Source organism: Vipera berus (genome assembly GCF_964194415.1).
Source record: "Vipera berus genome assembly, chromosome: W".
NCBI lineage: Eukaryota > Metazoa > Chordata > Lepidosauria > Squamata > Viperidae > Vipera > Vipera berus.
The window spans coordinates 68,309,420-68,326,828 of record NC_138210.1 but is presented as its reverse complement, the minus strand read 5'-3'; positions in this window follow the sequence as shown (position 1 = coordinate 68,326,828).

Genomic DNA, 17,409 nt, shown 5'->3' with positions numbered 1-17,409 from the left:
GCATGAGTGCAGGGGGGGGGGAAGATGTTTGGGTCAAGGCCACATTGCACCATCCATAATTCATTCACCAGCTCCGGCCAGCTCCGGCTTCCCTCAAATCTGAGAAGGTAGGTCAGACTTTGGCAATGTGGAACAGTTGGCATTTGCTGGAGAAGGTGGTGTTCCACCACTTTGGGAAGATGACAAAATAGGCCAGGAAGAACAATCTGAGGGTATTACACACACACACATACACACACCCCTTGGAGCAAAGGGAAACCCTAATTACTTTTTGGGGGGGGGCATTTTTCTCCCCTAGTTTTTATAGGGGGGTTGGGAATATTCCAGTGTTTGAGGGGCTGCCACAAAGAAGACAGGCTCAACTTACTTTCCAAAGCACCAGGACGCAGGACAAGAAGCAACGGAGGGAAACTAATCAAGGAGAGAAGCAACCTAGAAACTAAAGAGAAATTTCCTGACAGTTAGAACAATCAATCAGTGGAACAACTTGCCTCCACAAGTTGTGAGTGCTCCAACACTGGCGGTTTCCAAGAAGAGATTGGACAACCATTTGTCTGAAATGGATTAGGGTTTCCTGCTTGAGCAGGGGGTTGGACTAGAAGACCTCCAAGGTCCCTTCCAGCTCTATTTTGATTGACTGATTGATTGAGCAATTGGTGGAGCAGGGGGCTAATGCCTCCTTAAGTAACACCAGTTGCCTGCAATTAGTGCAGGTTCGCGTCCCACCAGGCTCAAGGTTGACTCAGCCTTCCATCCTTCCGAGGTAGGTAAAATGAGGACCCAGATTGTTGGGGGCAATTAAGCTGACTTTGTAATAATGCCGCTGGGGTGTGTGTGTGTGAAAGCCCTAATAAGCAGGCATAGCATATACATAGAATGAAGGCTATTGCTAAGCACATTGATTTGTGCTTTAAATTGTAAGCCGCCCTGAGTCTTCGGAGAAGGGCGGGATATAAATGGGATTAAAAAAAAATTGATTGAATTCAGGGCAAGCAATCAGCCAGCCATTTCTGCAGTTAACCTGGAAGCAGAAGCAGGTTGATGTAGGGAATCACTCGGCCCCTGGTTCAGTTGGAGTTCGTATGAAGCCAACCTTCACACAGAGTCCCGGATCGTGAAGAAACTGGGGGTGGGGGTGGGATCTAATGGAGATGGAAAAATGTGTCTTTTGGTTTCAAAAAGGGAGATAAGGAATGGTCATCTACAATGTAAACTTTAGGGAAGGAAGGCAAAGAAAGAAGAGAGGCAGGCAGGAAGAAGGCAAAGAAGAAAGAGAAGGGACAAGTGGAAGGGGAGGGAGGGAGGAAGGAAGGATGGATGGTTCAGAGAAATGGGAAGGAAGGAAGGAAGGAAGGAAGGAAGGAAGGAAGGAAGGAAGGAAGGAAGGAAGGCTGAATTTGTCCTTTTCCCTTTACCCCATAGCCCTTTTCTTCCATGATGTATCTCTTTTAGACTACTAACCTACTAGCCAGGCCTTTCAAATTATTATCTTTGGGGATCTGCCAGGCTGAAGATAATAGGGTTAAAGGAAAGAGAATGAGATCATTGAAATGGATCCCCACCCTAACCTCTATTCCCCAGTTTCTGCACAGAAAGCCGGAGATGTTCTCACAAGAATAAAAATTATGCAACGGTAACATCCCAACCCGGCCTTTTGCAGCTTCTGCTTGCACAACCTTCTTCCCTGGCTACAGGATTAACCCATTTTCTGCGCCACATGGAATCAGAAACTAACCAAACCAGCTAGGTTTGCTCAGTAGACTTTGCCACTAAAGTTAGCCAAGGATAAAATTAACCAGGTTTGGGCCTCTGTGGCACGCTTGCTGGAATCCTTCCTCTGACTTGTTCAGAATTCAAATGGAAAATGGAAACATCAGACAGCCAAGGGTGTCTTTAATCAGTGTTTCATTGGACAAACAACAGGGAGAACGGTGCGGACTGAAGTTACTACGCCAGACAGAGCCACACTGAAAGCTAGGAACCAAAGCCAGGTCTTCCCCTTTGCATCTGTAAGAAATAAACATGTAAAATCAGCACTTGGTGGGAGAGAAGGCTCAGTCTGTTCACCAGAAACCAAGCATACTGTCTTGGACCGATAGAAGAGAATATTTGTAGCTCAGGGTTGAATTATGGAGTCCTTGGTGCTCTCTGAGCATGCTTGTTACCTTGCAGATGTTTCATTACCAAACTAGGTAACATTATCAGTGCTAGAAGGGAGTGTGCTCTCTGTTTATATACTGGTGCCTTTCCCTGGCAATGTTGGTGGGAGTCTTGGTTCCTTGTTTGGGCTGTTGTTTACTGTTAGCTTGTCTTGTGGCTTGACAAACAAGCTGACAATAATAAACAACAGCCTAAACAAGGAACCACCAAGACCATTCCCACCCGCACTGACAGGGAACGCTGTGCTGGTCAGAGTAAACAGCTATTTCAGGAATTAAGAACTGTCCCCTTAAGGAATAGCCTTTTGGGTAATGTAGTTTTAAGTTACTTGGTCACATCTGTGTTTCGGATTGGCCATTGGGAGGGAATTCTGATTGGCTACCTGGGATTTCTGGCTATGTGAAGGCCAGCGGGTCTTTATGAATTCCAGCCACCGGAGCTGTTTGCTCCTTCAACATGGGAAATACTATCTCTTTTCACCTAGGTCAGGGGTAGGCAACCTTGGCTCTTTTATGACTCGTGGACTTCAACTCCCAGAATTCCTGAGCCAGCATGGCACAGCTTGGAAACTCTCCCCTCAGCATAGCTGGCTCAGGAATTCTGGGAGTTGAAGTCCATGAGTCATAAAACAGCCAAGGTTGCCTACCCCTGACCTAGGTGTTGGGGTCAGATTATGAAATGTGCTTCAGAAGAATCTCTCCAGTAACTGTGAGTTAATGTTTAGAGGATGCCTGATGAATTAAAGCAGAGGTCTTCAAACTCGGCCCTTTTATGACTCACGGACTTCAACTCCCAGAATTTCTCAGCCAGGCATGCTAGCTGAGGAATTCTGGGAGTTGAAGTCCAGGAGTCATAAAAGGGCCGAGTTTGAAGACCCCTGAATTAAAGTAATCTGCATGAAACCCTTTCCGTGGAGTTTATCTGCCTGTATCAAGCAACAGTAGAGACAGAACAAATGCTACTAGTATATAAAAGAAGAAACTCCACTCCCTTCGAACACTGATGATGTTACCTAGTTTGGTAATGAAATGTCCGCAAGGAAACCCCCAAGCTCAGAGAGTACCAAGGGCCCCACACAGTCTTGCGTCAATATTTTTGCCCTGTTTTTAACATACCCAGCCCACTCCCTGTTTTCTTTCTAGCTGTACATGTCTTTTTAATTTTATTGTGGGAGGACAGCACACACAGCCCCAGAGAAAGAAATATTTTGGGAATATTTAAAAGGCAGAATATTATAATTCCCTAAAGGAATAATGGAAAATCTTAGGCAGGACCTCTCCCCCCCCCACCCCAAGTCTCTCTGCCTCAAGCAGAAACCAGGTCTGCAGAAATGCAGATTTGATAATCCTGTCAGAAAGATTGGAGCCAGGAAGCTTGGAGCTGATGGGGTTAGAAAGACAAAGATCCCTAGAATCAACAAACCCTCAAACCAAAAATCCAACACAGGAAATAGCCATTAGCCACAGTGCCAGGGAAGCAGAATGTGACCTTTGAGACATAATAGGATTAACCCACCACCATTCGAATACCAGAAAGGCACACTCAGACTCAGGTCAAAGTTCATGCCACAGGAAGACCTCCAAACAAAAGCCCAAGAAGCTATAAAAACCCACCACTCCCTACTACATGTGGTCAGTTTTTCCAGAACCATCTTTCTGTCTGGCTCTGCTCTTCAATAAACTACAACCTTCTTTCTAAAGTCAGTCTCCATTTTGTTTATTCCTGGCTTGGACTGGACCCTGATGAAGATTTTTCCTTCAACGTTATTAAACTTTGTTATAAGATAAAACACAAATACAACAAAGTTTGAGAAAGCTGGAGGGGAAGAAAAACGCAGAAAGAAGTAAAACGGTGACTTCTGACTTTTTTTTCAGGACGGTAGGATACAAAGATAAGTTACAGCCTCGACCTTTTGCTTTACATTTCTAAATGTTTCAGGTTATTTCTATCACCACAAAATCATTCTAATCCTCAAAACCTACTTATTTTTTTTCAGTTTCGAGGACAAAATCCAGAATGGGTTTCCAAAGGGAAACAAAACTGGATTATTTTCTTCTTTTTTAAAATTAGAATTTTGCCATTCGCTGACCCCTCTTTTTCACTGGAGAAGCCAACCCTCCATACTTCCAAACAATAGCTTTTCCGGAAAAAAATGCTAGAGGAAGGGGAAGTTGAGAGATGAATTTGTAGACCATCACACTTAATTTCCTAGATTATCAATATGAAGTTGCTTTGTCAGGGGTAGGGCATATTTCTGATGACAGAAAGTGCTTTTGGTTGATTGTGTCATTGTATTCCTGAAAAGGCAGGTTTTTTAAATAGGAAAAAAAATGGAGGAAAGAATTTGTGGATAGAAAAGGGGGAAAAAAATACATTGTCTAGATTTGGAGGGAGTAAAAAAATCACTGATATAAAAAAGTAGAAATTTTGTGTAGTTTCAAACCAATTTAGCACAGTTGAGCTCCAGGCACAAAGGAGATATACAGTATAGAAATCCCCCAGAGTTGCCTTATGGTAAGATTGGGTGGTCAATAAATTTAATAAATAAATAAATAAATAAATAAATAATAAATCTCATCCATGCAGCTCCCGTTCTCCTCTATATTCACCCAGGAAATTCTAATAATCTTACATTGCACAACTGCACAGGAGAAAAAATGGATGCCTTCATTCACTAAATTTGTTTTCCAGAGAAAGCAACGAAGCCTCACCTGTTGAAGCGCCACCTGTTATCTGGGAGACGGTCCATCCGTGTGCAGCTCTTTTCCTCTGGGATGCTGCAAGAGGCAAGCCAGAAATAAGTTCCAGCAAGAAGGATTTTTTTTTTTTGAAAAAAAGCAGTTACTCCTTTGCCTTCAGTCATTGATGGAGAAAAGGGCTTGGTTTGGACCACTTAGAAATGGGGTTCAGCATTTAGGGAGCAAAGGAAGCAGGTGTGGGAACGAGATTTCTCTGGGCCCTCCCCTTCAGGCTTGGCAGGGGGTTGCACTGCATTTCCCAGCATTCCTTGCAATTTGCCTCTGTTGGCTGGCTTACTCTAATACAGTATTTCTCAACCTTGGCAACTTGAAAACCTGTGGACTTCAACCCCCAGAATTCCCCAGCCAGCAATGAATTCTGGGAGTTGAAGTCTATGCAGCTTTAAGTTGCCAAAGGTTGAGAAACGCTGGTCTAATAACATCAGGAAAGAACCTCAAGTTTTGATTCGGGCAATTCACTCTGGTTCGGATAGCTGTGGCTTAGTTAATCATACAGGAAGTCCTCAACTTACAACAGTTCATTTAGTGACTGTTCAAAGTTACAACAGCACTAAAAAAAAAAGTGACTTGCGACCATTTTTCACACTTAGGACCATTGCAGCAGCCCCATGGTTACATGATTTACATTCGGATGCTTGACAGGCGGTTCATATTTACGACGGCCACAGTGTCCTGGGGTCATGTGATCTCCTTTGCGACCTTCTGACAAGCAAAGTCACTGGGGAAGTTAGATTCACTTAACAGCTGGGTCACTAATTTAACAACGGCAATGATTTAGTTAACAATGGTGGCAAGAAAATGGGGCCAAACTCACTTAACAAATTTCTCACTTAGCAACATCAGTTTTGGACTCCACTGTAAGCTGAGGACTACCTGGAGTTTATTCAACAAACCCCAATGTCTGGGATCACCCAAGAGGCTGGTCAAAATAAAAGAAACCATGTAATGGAATAGAATGGAATGGAAAGGAACAGAACAGAACAGAACAGAGATGTGGAATGGAATGGAATGGAATGGAATGGAATGGAATGGAATAGAATAGAATGGAATGGAATGGAATGGAATGGAATGGAATGGAATGGAATGGAATAGAATAGAATAGAATAGAATAGAATAGAATAGAATAGAATAGAATAGAATAGAATAGCTTTATTGTCACTTTGAATGTACAATTTCATTGCATTCAGCTCTCACAGGGTCAGCACTTCCAATATACACTACATAAATATGACAAAAATAAATATAGAATTATGCACATACCCACATACGTTATATGACACAGAGAAACAACAGTCTAGTTCGGGTAACTTACCAAGGTGTATAAATGCCGACGGAGGAGGCTAGATGACGTTCCGTCTCCATTACAACCTATTCCTCGGTGGAATAGTGTCACTTTGCATTAAGCAGGGCCCTTCTCTAAGCCTTTTCTTCTGACAAGGTGGAGTTGCGTTACCCACACTTTAGGGACTGAAGCACCCCCCCCTCCCCAGGCCTGTCTCAGTAGCACTGTTCCTCAAACGACATCAGCCACCATCAGGAATGATCCAATTCAAGATCTCCTGCAGGAGAAGGCATTCTTACCTTTGACACCAACGGGGTGGGGTCTGGCAGCCACCCCCTCCGTCAGTAATCGCTGTGCCCATACTCGGAGGGTCTCATCAAGTCGGTAACGGCAGCGCAGAGTCAATCTAGCAATCCAAGACAAAAATAAAAATAAAAAAGCAACGCCATGACACCTCCCATCACGAGATTGTATAATTTGACATTTTACGTCTTGACTGTTGCAATGCAGCCTACGTGGGGCTGCCCTTGAAAAGCATCCGGAATTTCCAATTGGTTCAAAATCCAGAGGCCCGCATGGTTTTGCGCAGGTGTGCAGAGGCGTCACTTCTCCTGTGGGAGCTGCATTAGGTGTCGATTTGCTCCCAAGTACAACGCAAGGTGATGGTTGTCACCTTTGAGCCCTACATGGCTTGGGACAAGTTTGTTTGAAGGACTATCTCTTCCGGGTCACATCCACCCGACCCACCAGAGCAGGGAGGCAGGGAATGCTGTGGGTCCCTTTTCCTAAGGAGTGACATCTGGTGGGAAGCAGAAGAAGGGCCTTCTCTGTGCTGGCTCCCACCTTCTGGAACATCATCCCTGCGGAGACTAGAATGGCTTCCATTTTGACTTTCTTTTGCAAGGCCCCAAAGACCCGGGTCTGCCAACGGGCCTGGGGAACCCAGAGTGGGATGGAGCCCTCAGGTGGCTTGTTTGATTGATTGTTGTCACCGTGTGTGCGTGTGTGTATGTGGAGACCTAGTTTTATTGTTTCCAGATTGGGTTTTCATATTTTGTAAGCTGCCCCCACCCCCCCATCCCCAGTCACTTTACACACTTTAACTTTATTGTCACTTTGAATGTACACTAATCGGCATACATTTTAAATGAAATGTTGTTGCATTCAGCTCTCAAAGGGTCACCACCTCCAATACGCACTCCATAAATATGACAAAAATAAATGAAGAAAATACAGAATTATGCCTATACCCACATATATTATATGATATAATAACCAGTAATTGACTCAGCTTGACCGTCTTCCTCTAGGAGAGTCATTTTGTTGTTGTTGTTTTGCTTTTTTACCTATACTGAGGGTCCCTGGTTATGATCGGCTTTGCTTCCGGAATCATCTCTCTCTCGAAAATCACTTCGTTTTCATAGACGAAGTAGTTCCCTTCAAGCTGAAACAGGACAGGCAAGAAAGACAATGCTAAACATTTAATTTCACCGGACGTGTTGGCTGAAGATCTCTCGGGATGTACCACCAAGGGGTAATCCTGCTGCATGATATTGGCGGTCCCACCATTTGAGGCCAAAACTCTCAATCGCCATTGAGCCCAAAATTTCTGTTGCTAAGCGGGTCAGTCCTTAAGTGAGTTTTGCCCCCATTTGGTGACCTTTCTTGCCACAGTTGCTAAGTGAACCACTGCAGTTGTTCAGTTGCTGACACGATTGTTAAGCGAATCTGGCTTCCCCCACTGACTTTGCTTGTCAGGAGGTCGCAAAAGGGGATCACGTGATCCCGGGACATTGCGACCGTCATAACTACGAACCAATTGCCAAGAGTCTGAATTTTTTGATCACGTGACCCACAGGGATGCTGCCACGGTCATGTGGAAAATGGTCATAAGTAACGTATTTCAGTGCCGTTGTAGCTTTGAACGGTCGCTAAATGAACATTTGTGAGCTCTATATTCTACTTCTTTGGCATTAAGAAGGACGTTCAATATGGTTGGCTTTCAAGGTCACACAGAGTCCCAATTCACGTGGAACTGTTGCAGAATATATCTTAAAATGTTGCACCATCTCCTGACTGTCACATTTCTTGGTCCCATGCCATCATGGTGTGGTCAACTTTCACACAAATCAGTTGGGAATAACTGGTTTAACATGTTGCTCTGAAGTGGTGGGACACCATGAAGGACATAACATTTTCTTCTGAGGTGACCCCAGCCCCACTCTTCCCCCACACCCAAAATACTAGGATCTCCCAAGTCAGAATATGCTTCGACAGCATCCATTGGGCAACTAAGGTTTTGTTTTTTTAAAAACAAATTGCCAAGTACAGGTAGTCCTTGACTTACAACTGTTCAAAGTTACAACGGGACTGAAAAAAGTGACTTATGACCATTTTTCACACTTACGACCGTTGCAGCATCCCCATGGTCACGTGAGTTACATTCGGATGCTTGACTTCTGACTCACCTTAATGACAGTGGCAGCGTCCCAGGGTCGTGTGATCCCCTTTTGGGACCTTCTGACAAGCAAAGTCAATGGAGAAACCAGATCCGCTTAACTGTGTTACTACGGTAACTTATCAACCGCAGTGATCCACTTAACCACTGAGGCAAGAAAAGTCATAAAATGGGGCAAAACCCACTTCACAAATCTCTCATCTAACAGCAGAAATTTGGGGCTTGTTTGTGGTCATAAGTCAAGGACTACCTGTATAAGATTAAAGGTAAAGGTAAAGGTTCCCCCGCACATGCGTGCTAGTCGTTTCCGACTCTAGGGGCCGGTGCTCATCTCCATTTTAAAGCCGAAGAGCCAGCGCTTGTCCGAGGACGTCTCCGTGGTCATGTGGCCGGCATGACTAGACGCCAAAGGCGCACGGAACGCTGTTACCTTCCCACCGTGCTGGTCCCTATTTTTCTACTTGCATTTTTTATGTGCTTTCGAACTGCTAGGTTGGCAGAAGCTGGGACGCGTAACAGGCGCTCACTCTGTTACGCGACACTCGGGATTCGACCCACCAAACTGCCAACCTTCTGATCGAGAGGCTCAGAGGGTTAGGAGCCACCGTGTCCCTTTTTACCTGTATAAGATAGGATAGGATTTTTATTTCTAGTTTATTCTGTTCACCCACATCCTCAAAGTCAAAGACTCAGTGAGATAGCTTCCCAAAGATCAGCCAGGCTCATTGAAGTGCTGCCCTCCGGTGGTGACGTTTTGTATTTTTTCCCCTTCCAGTTGTAAAAATGGAGATGCTGGGGATTGAACCCAGGACCTCATACATGCAAAGCATGCGCTCTACCACTGAGCTACATCCCCTTTCCTACTTGAATAGCTTTTGTGACCTTCTGAGAAGCAAAGCCAATGGGGAAACCAGATCTACTTAACAATTGTGTTACTAATTTAATAACTGCAGTGATTCACCTAACAAAAGTAAAATGGGACAAAACTCACTTAACAAATTTCTTACTTAGCAACATAAATTTTGGGCTCAATTGCAGTCGTAAGTCAAGGACTACCTGTACTTGAATAAATATGAGGATGGGTAGATGAAACTTATCAGCTCGTGCTGTATTTTCAGGATTTAAAGTTCAGCTGTCCTGAAAATTGATGTTAACGTCTAGCTCGGGAATCCAAATAAAACTCCAGGTTTGTTCTGTTTCCGAAAATCTTACTGTTTATTGAGTACACTGCATGGGTATGTCAAAGAAAAACATAACTCTGAAGTTCCAACACCAAATCATAGACTTAAACAATAATTTCCCCAGCCAACCCCCCCCCGTCTTACGTGGTCCATATAAACAAGTTCACTTTGTTACGGGAACCATGTGCTTCAAATCGACACCTATTCTGATGTCCTTGAAAAGGTTTCAGGCTCTCACGGTCTTCAGTGGAATTGTAGAAGTTTAATTTCTCTGTCTAACCCACTCAAGAGTAACACCTCCCCCCTTACTCTAAAGGCAAGTTGAAACGCAGAGGCCTGTAGCTGCCAAAGTTTCATCCTTGACAATCCATATGATTGTTTCTAAATTGTTTCACAAGGTTTGGAGGGGTGATGGAAACAGTGAAGCTGCAGAAATACTCCTTGTTGACGTGCAGATTCAGTCAAAAAAAGCCAACAGTGAAAATCTGCAGATCTTGAAATCCTCCCTTTTTGAAACCTCAGGGAACAAATATTTATTCCTTGCCTAGGTTTACCCTTCATAGGACAGTTCTTCATTGTACCAAAAGCAGCATAAGAGGCTTGCGAATCCCCCAGAATCTAAGTCAGAAGGAAGACAACGCAGCACAACACAGAAGGAGCATATGCTCTATGGAGCATCCCAAAGATGCTTTTTCCAGAGGCAACTGGACTTTCTTGTTTTTCTTTGAAGAAGTTTCACTTCTTCAGCTTCTTCGCTTGTTGGATGAGAAGTGAAACGTCTTCAGAGAAAAACAAGAAAATGCAGTTGCCTCGTGGAAAAGCATCTTCGGGACAAGTATAACCTGGATGACTGAGAATCTCCGTAGACGTCTATGTAGCATCTTCTACTTCTTGGATAATGGATGCATCCTCTGAGGCACAGCTACCCTACACTCAAGTTCCTCATTATCCTGGCTCCATCCACATTCAAACATCTCTTACTTACTCTTCTGATGGTACCACAGGTGGCCACAGAGAAAATGAAGAGGGCCTTGGTGTCATCAACTGCAACTGGTTTACAGTTCTTATCCCGTAGATGAGTTCTCCTAGGGTTTAACTCTGGTTTGGTATCCAAGCTGAGCATGGTAGCAGTCATGGTCCCATTGGGAAGGCATACTGCAGAATAACAACAATGAAAGAATTAAATTTATATGCCACCAAAATTCCAGCAACCGGGGAACTGAAGTCACTTAATCCAGAACTTCCCACCTTGCAAAGTTTATTTCCAAAACTGTCAGAGTCTATATCCCAAAGGTGCTTTTTTCCAAAAGGCAACTGGGTTTTCTCAATTTTTTTCTTTGAAAACATTTCTCTTCTCAGCCAAAAAGCTTCTTGAATGAGAAGAAAAACATTTTCAAAGAAAAATACTAAGGATGTCCAGTTGCCTTTTGGAAAATGCACCTTTGGAATAACCATGACCTGGATGATTGAGAATCTTCATAGACAATCAGAGTCTCTTTAGTTACATCTTGCCACTTCAGAAAACAGAAGAATTTCAGGCAGCTTTCAGCAAAAAGGCAGACACACAGAAATCTGCATTCACACACACAATTCACAAAAGAAGACTCATGCTGAAGAAATCCTGAAATGCAAGCATGCTGAAAAAGGAACATCCCAAACTGAGTGAAATATTTATTTATTTTTCTTCCATTCGATCCTTTTCCAATTCTCAGAGACTGTATGGATCGGTCCCTGCAGTTTTCCAGGCAAGGTTTTTCAGATGTGGTCTGCCCTTGTCTCCTTCCTAGGGCTGAGAGAAAGTGACTGGCCCAAGGTCACCCAGCTGGCTTTGTGCCTAGGACAAGACTAGAACTCACAGTCTCCTAGTTTCCAGGTTGATGCTTTAACCACTATACCAGGGGTAGGCAACCTTGGCTCTTTTATGACTCATGGACTTCAACTGAAGTCCAAGAGTCATAAAAGAGCCAAGGTTGCCTACCCCTGCACTACACCAAACTGGTTTTCTTGGAACATTATGAGGACCAACCAAAACACAAACAAGGGTGCAAAATTGTGAATGCTTCAGAAGTTTTAATTAGATGAAATCTTAAAAAAGAAGGGTGTCTAAATATGGGTTTAAGCCATGAGGTTGGCTGCTTAAAAACAAGGATCTCAAAATGAAGATTGCTGACTAAACACATGAGACAGGAGAAGGCATCATCAAGAAGGAACAATAATGGCATAAATCTTCATCCCAAATTCTAAAAGGTTGTTGATATCCAATATATCTCCTCCATGGGTGGATAGCACAATGTCAAGTCAAAGTAATGCACAATCAAATTGTCTTTAGCAGGAGGTTCAACAATCAAACCTCCAAAATTAGACTGTTGGCCAACAGTCATCCCTAATCTCCTAAACTAGCAGCCACTACTTCTCAGAATTAAATCAAAATGTTGCAATGTTTAAAAGGCTGAAATCTTGCAAGACTGCCAAACATCATGAGCTTTGATATTGCCAAAACTCTCCAGAAAATCAAATGGGGCGGGAGCATGGATGTATTTCCAGAAAAAAATTGCAGACTGCAGGAACCATTTGCGCTTCAGTTTGAGATGCAAACAACACAGACTCATCCCCAACAGCCTGTGCGTCTGTCTACAACCGTGAAGGGACCCAGGGCAGAAAACATCCTGCAACCAAGAAGACTCCACACCCATTTGCACCACTTAGGTGACCCTGAGGACACAGGTAAACCTCCAAATGGCCTCAACGACTCTCTAAAAGAAGGCAAATGACCGGCTGTCTGCAAGGAGTATAAATCCTTCCATTCCTCACCAACCAGTCAGAGCTGAAGAAGCTTCTTGGATGAGAAGCGAAACGTCTTCAAAAGGAAAACAAGAAAGTCCAGTTGCCTCTTGAAAAAACACCTTTGGGACAACCATGACCTGGATGACTGAGAACCTCCATAGACATCTCCAGAAAATCACCCAGCAGTCCATATGGGATTTGGGAGGAGGAAAGGTCTACAGACAATTCTGTGGGGGCCCTGCTAGATGGTTGGACTGAGTTTTAGTCTAAAGACTCCCATACCTTGAAAATAAAATGAGAACCTGCACTGTCCCTGTGAAAATAGAACTTCTCCACAAGCCTTGTCTGGGGTTGAAGGACCTAGCAGGATCACTAAAGGGATGTTCCAGCCACTGTTATACATCTTGACTCACCCAACAGTTTTCCAGTAGGGAAGACACAAGATCTGGAGAATTCCACCATTGTCAGCAGGGTCTTGTTATCCCGCAGGCTGAAATCTAGCCGAACAGTAACTCCGCGGAGAGAGATATCCTGAGCCGTGGAGGAAAGACAGAGGTTGGAAAGGGTTCCATGCCAACATCCCAACACAGCATGCTCACCTTGCAAGGTGTACCATCTCTTTGCCCCTTTGACCAGGACAAATGACGAGATTAAGGAGTTAAGGAGAAAGATCTTTGTGTGGTTGCCATTTGTCTGTTTCTCCATCTAGCCTAAAAAAAGGTAAAGGTTCCCCCACACATGCGTGCTAGTCGTTTCCGACTCTAGGGGCCGGTGCTCATCTCCGTTTCAAAGCTGAAGAGCCAGCGCTTGTCCGAGGACGTCTCCGTGGTCATGTGGCCGGCATGACTAGACGCCAAAGGCGCACGGAACACTGTTACCTTCCCACCGTAGTGGTCCCTATTTTTCTACTTGCATTTTTTTACATGCTTTCGAACTGCTAGGTTGGCAGAGGCTGGGACGAGTAACAGGCGCTCACTCTAGCCTATGATCAGTTTAAAAAAAGCTATCTGGGTTTAAGACAGAAGGAAAGTTTGTGACTCTCTTTTATGCTTCCTTCTCATCGGGTTGGAAGACATGCTCCACAAAGTCTTTTAGTCCAACCCCCCCTGCCTCAAGCAGAGATCTTCAGATCATCCCACCATTGTGGAAGCCGCCAGTGATAGAACCTCATCGTTCCGGGAGGGAGGTTAAGCCATTGCTTCATAGCGCTCAAGATCAGGAAATTCCTCCTTATATCATGTTTGGATCTCCCTCAGAAAGCTTCTTCCCATTTGTCCTACGCTACAGAAAATAAATCCATACCCTCTTCATGGTAACACCCTTTCAGGTATTGGATGTAGTTCATATAGAAATGGGATTTTCAAATCATTTATAATGATCATAGACCAGCAAACAATTAGAGAGCAAGAGATAGATAGATAGATAGATAGAGAGAGAGAGAGAGAGAGAGAGAGAGAGAGAGAGAGAGACAGACAGACAGACAGACAGACAGAGAAAAACAGACACACATATTAAAAATACATTTAAAAAGGTATATATGCAAAAAATCTATAGAGAAGGGTAAAACATTAGATAAATATAAGAAAACATAAAAGTCAATATGTGGCTCACTAAATCTATTACAATATAAAATATTTTTCTGTCCTCAAGAAATACGTTTTTCTTTTATTTCATATACAGTGAAGGGTTGGTTAGCACTGATACTTGGCTACACTCATGCTCTCCACCCAAGATAGTTATATTAGGGGGATTTTATATCTTTTTAATTGGATTTGATGCACCATAAATCAACTAGTTCAGGGCCTAGATGTGTATTGGACGGCCTTCAATCTATAGTTAGCTTTAAGGTAAAGGTAAAGGTTCCCCCACACATGCGTGCTACTCGTTTCCAACTCTAGGGGCCGGTGCTCATCTCCCTTTCAAAGCCAAAGAGCCAGCGCTTGTCCGAGGACGTCTCCATGGTCATGTGGCTGGCATAACTAGATGCCAAAAGCGCACAGAACACTGTTACCTTCCCACCGAAGTGGTCCGTATTTTTCTACTTGCATTTTTACGTGCTTTCGAACTGCTAGGTTGGCAGAAGCTGGGACGAGTAACAGGCGCTCACTCTGCTACGCGGCACTCGGGATTCGACCCGCCAAACTGCCGACCTTCTGATCGACAAGCTCAGCGTCCTAACCCACTGAGCCACCCTGTCCGTATAGTTAGCTTTAAAAGCTATCTAATACAAAGTACGTAGGCTATCATTCCAAGTCTCTTTCCTTGCAAACTGTCATCTACCGGGGCCAATCTGATATACACACACCTCGTATATCAAGCCAGTAGCCAAAAATGGCACCAACAGGTAGAAGTAGCCGCCATCATCTTGAACGGTGTAGTTCTGCGATACTACGAGTTCATTTGTCAGCTGAAGACTACCCACATAAGGAACCCAGTAGCGATCCAGAGTCCCGCGGGTCATGGCCACGCCAATCTTTCCTCCTTCGCAGAAGCCGTCAAACACTGGAAGAACTGAACAAGAGCAGCAATCAGAGGCAGGAAGGAAAATAAAAAGATTCAAGGTCTGCTCCACATTCCCTGCTCAAAAAGAGTTTAAGGGGCTTTGGTGAAGAGGGCAGGTTGGCCTGGTTCCCATAAGACACGGATCTTCAAACTTGACAACTTTAAGACTTGTGGACTTCAACTGTCAGAATTCCCCAGCCAGCCATGCTGGCTGAGGAATTCTGGGAATTGAAGTCTACAAGTCTTAAAGACGCCTGCCATGGATAATATTTGATGACCAGAAAATGTACAGTGTTTTGAGGCTGAAGGAGAACCAGAGTGAACAAGTAGATATCGAAGTGGTAAGTGTGGCTCCATGTCATACAGATGGGACTATCGCCCCCAATTTGTCCCATTTGCCAGTGAGGTACGAGTTAACAATGTCACTAGATTCTTTCGCAAATATTGAAATATCCTTTGCATCAAGGAAAGGTTTCAAAAATAAAATACTCTCATGGTCTGTTTCTCTCTCCCTACCCTACAGGATCCAGGAAGTACGACATGATAAAGCCGTGAACATCAAGGAAGAAACATTTGAATTTGGAAAATCAAAGTACTTCTTTTTAAAGCTAAGCGGTCCCTCCCTTCCATTCTTGCCCAAAAAAGACCATCAAACTCAAAGGTGGGGAATGATGGCCTTCTTGAGGACTTCAACTCCCAGAATTCCCGAGCTATCCATACTGACTCAGGAATTCTGGGAGATGAAGTCCACAAATCATAAACATGTCATTGTGCCCTACCCCTGACCTTACTGGGTGGAGATAACTTTTAAGCACTCCAGATCCTGTTGTGATTCAGGGTCAGCCTGTGGGTTCGGCAGTTGGGTCGGATGACTCAGATGAGGGGGAGGAGGGGGGTGTTGAAGAACTTGCTGATGATGGCTTTGAGGCTCCGCAGAGCCCCCAGCCAGGCCCCTCCCACCTGGTGGAGACCCAGCTGTGTGAGCCTGACAGCGTGGATGAAGATGACCCACAGCTGGCCCTGTTCAAGGACGCCCGACGCAGGAGGCAGTCAAGTAGGAGTAAACAGAGGAAGGCAATGGGGCTTCTCAGAAGGAGGGAGAGAGAAGCCACGCCCTGAACTCTTTATAAAGGACTTGTGTGGGGAGGGCTGGTTTGCTGAAAGCAACCGCTCAGATAGTGTTTCAAAGCTCCGGTATCTTGGTTCGTGTTTTGTTTGTTTTTGTAATAAATTTGGCAGACGTATTCCAGCCTCTTGCCGTCTGTAAAGGGGTTGCCTTTTCTGCAAGGCCGGTAGCAGGCTGGTACAGAACAGTTCCGTTTGGACAAAGCAGACTCACCTACGTCAGCAACTTCGCATTCGATTACTCCAGGATGGGTAAATGACTTGCGTTTCGAGAGCAGGAAAAATGTATAGTCAAGGTGCAAAGTGTATTTCCTGATGTTGCCATACAGATACTACAAGAGAAAAATGTTCACACAAATTCATTGGCGTGTATGGGATTCCCCTGCTAGCCTAAACGCAAGTGCCCAAATCCTGATCACGTGACCCTGAGGAGGCTGGGATGGCTGTGTAAATCCCATTTTTCAAGGCCAAGGTAAAGAGGAAATGTACAAAGGTCATTGTTTAAGCAAACATAGTCTTGTCCTTAAGGTAGATGTTGATTGGGATAGCCATATCCTGTCTGTGAAACTACACGTACTTCATGTAATTTTCTTCTGTAAACTGTTGTCTGATAAGAATGTGCAGGATGTAACCATACAAGGAACAATGTATAACAATGTATAACTAGGAATTAGAGGTGTATGTCTGTTCATGAGCCCTTCGGGGTTCAGACGCTTTGCTTTGTTTAAGCCTTCTGAACCTGCGCAATAAACCTTTCCTTTCCTGCAGAGCTTGCGCCAGTCTCTTCTTTCTACAACAAAGGTAACTTCGGATGGTCACTAAACAGGACTGCTTGTATAACTCACAGCAAGGAGATTCACTGTTAAAACCAACTTTGTCAGGGCTTAGCATGATAAGCCTAAGATCAGGTTCATTTGGAACAATGGAACAAATTTACATACCCTTCGGTTCACCTACGGGATCCTAGGTTCTTATTTTGCATAGGAAAGTCAAGGTTATGCAATATTTTAGTGTCCTCCAGCCGGGTTGAGACAACAAATCCTCCCTCACCTGAATGGCTGGGGCTTAGAGCAGGGCTTTTCAACCTTTTCACCCACTTTACCGCTTTTAGGATATGGCAACATCCGAGTACCATCAGTCGCCTAGCAAGGTGTCAAA